Source organism: Budorcas taxicolor, chromosome 1 (assembly GCF_023091745.1).
Source record: "Budorcas taxicolor isolate Tak-1 chromosome 1, Takin1.1, whole genome shotgun sequence".
Classification (NCBI taxonomy): Eukaryota; Metazoa; Chordata; class Mammalia; order Artiodactyla; family Bovidae; genus Budorcas; species Budorcas taxicolor.
In genome coordinates this window covers 28,985,843-28,988,699 of record NC_068910.1, presented here as the reverse complement: position 1 = coordinate 28,988,699, position 2,857 = coordinate 28,985,843, and positions in this window count along the sequence as shown.

The window sequence follows — 2,857 nt, the reverse complement described above, 5'->3', positions numbered from 1 at the left end:
CTTCCCTATTCATCAGTTTTGAAACGTGAGAATGCAAGCCCGGTAGGTTAAATTAAAAGTGTAGTCACTGGGGCGACATATTAATGCTCTTAAAATTGAAATGAAAATTAAAATCTAAAATAAGATCTCTTGCACTCACCTATATCTATTAATATATGTTGACTCCTTCTTAGAGAGGCTGGAATGCTTGAGACTCAATGTAAGAAAATAAAATGGTGTGTGTTTGACAACCAGATGCTATTCAAAATTAAAAGAGCTTAATTTTAAGAATGGTGCAAGAAAAGACATATAATTTGCTTGCTATGCACACAGTAGATTAAAAACTAAAAAAAGGCAATGAGTGTGAAATATTAAATATTTACTTCTCAGGGTATTTTCGTGCACTCTGATATTAATGGGTAATAATAATTACTGTACCTTATCCAAGACACACCTAGACTGAGAAATTAAATTCCCAGCATATGGAGAGATATATCAGTCGATGCACATGCTTAATTCCCATTATGTTAACAGAACCAGAGGAAATGCACCTATGGAAAAAAAGAGATCCCTTCAGAAACTTAATACAATGGGAAATCTGGAAGTATCTCTTCCCCTGGAAGTAGATGAATTAATTCCATTAAAATTTCTCAAAATAAATATGCATCCAGACAGAAAAGTTGAGTATGTAAATGATTTCATAGAAAATAACTCACAAAATTGATACTTGTCAGTCTCCTTGAAGATTAAAAATGTGAAGATGGCTTGGGACCCTAGGAGGAAGCTCAGTCAAGGAAATCAGTCATCCATCTGAGACCCCCAGCATCACTCACATCTTTAATAGGAGATGTGTTTTCCCTCTGTTCCCTTTTCTATTTGCTAATTCTAATTCCCCATCAAAGAGTCTATCTGACCACAGGAACAGGAAGCCCAGCGGATATCAGAGCCACGCCTCCATATCACACATGGAAAAGGTGATCAGCACTGGAGTAGTGGGTAAGGAAATTCACGATCAAGAGGCTAGAACTGTGGTGCAAGTTCTACACTTTAGCCACTTGGATGACCTTGATCTTGACCTGAGTATTTAAATCCATAAAGAAGGATGGTAATAATCCCTTATCCACCTACTTCACAAAATTGAAAGTCTCCAAAAGAATATGTATATGTGAAGGTAACTGCAAATGAGAGAGCACTCTACAACTGCAAGTGCCTTAAGTAATTTAGCGCTGTAGGTTCTGTTCTTCAGAGCTCTGCTTCATTTATTATTATTTGTTTTGTCTTCTGGCCTTTTTTCAAATATCAAGAGTCATACACATCAGTATAAACAAATTAGAACAAGATAAGCAGACAGAAGAGGGGATGTTAATCATGCTGTCACCATCTCAAAATAATGCCCATGAATATTATACTTACGTATCGACCTCAGCCAGGGTTATCTCCCCACTCCAGGGGACATCTGGCAATTTCTGGAGACATCTTTGGTTATTCACAATTGAGGAAGAGGTAGATTGGATAGCATCTAGTGAGCACTGGCCCGGGAGGCTGCTAAGCATCCTATGGTGCACAGGACAGCTGTCTCCACTAAAGAATTATTCAACCCCAAATGTCGCTAGAGCCAAGAATGAGAAACCCTGATTTAGTTTACACACAAGTATGTGTGTGTAGTTATCAAATGCAGCATTAATGCTAAAGGGGCATTCTAAATTTTCATCAAATTAAGCTGGGTGGGATGGCAACCCTAGAATCCAACATTTAGCCAAAGTCTGCTGCTATAATAACATAAGGCTGTAAGTGAAATTTAATACAGAAATCATAAAATATTTCTCCACATACATTTAAAGGAGGCAAGGTTTATGATAATATGACACTATTTATTATTTACTCTTCCAACTTCTTCACTAACTGCAAGAAGATGCTGGGCTGATAGATGAAGAGAGACAGGACGGCTTTGCTCAAGCAGAGTTAGGAGTGACTTCTTGGTATCCTGATGCTCCAATGACATCACACTGACATCAGACTGGTTACCAAGAGTACACAAGAAATTCAAATTATTATGGCGGCACTGTTAAAGTAGAAACATTATTGGGGGTAATCTTTCTTTTTTTGCTTTTCTTATGAATAAGTAGTTACACAGTTAAGGAAATAAGTTTTCTATTCTAAATTCTCTTTACTAAAAGTAAATATTACTTTTGATATGGCTAATAAATCAAACATCAAAATGTGACCAAAATAAAGTGAATAATTAAGTTAACAGAAATAGAAAGATCTCAAATAGAAAAGAGGTTCCACAATTTCTTCTTAAAGAACATTGTAGAAAAATATAACAGTTCAATGAGATCATCATGATCAAAATTAGAATTACCATCTTATTTTTTACTTAATAATATATAATACACATCTTTACATGACATATTTATACATATACACACATACATAAACATAGATGTATCCTTTAATAGCACAAGATACTTCATTGTATGAATGTCCATAATTTACTTAACACCTCACTATACGTATTTTCGGAGAAGGCGATGGCACCCCACTCCAGTACTCTTGCCTGGAAAATCCCACGGATGGAGGAGGCTGGTAGGCTGCAGTTCATGGGGTAGCAACGAGTTAGACACGACTGAAGCGACTTAGCAGCAGCAGCAGCAGCATACATATTTTAATTTCCAGTTGTGCATTAAACAATGCTAATCTGAACATCTTCATTGTTAAGTCCTTTAGTATGTCTTGAATTATGCTGTTAAATTGGTAGAAGGTGAATTAGAAGTCAAAGTGTATGGTACATATAGGCATTTCCCTTCAAGAGATTTTATTGGAAGGCAAAATTCAAGTTCATCTTTCTATCTGCTGTTTTACCTTTTCTAACAATGTA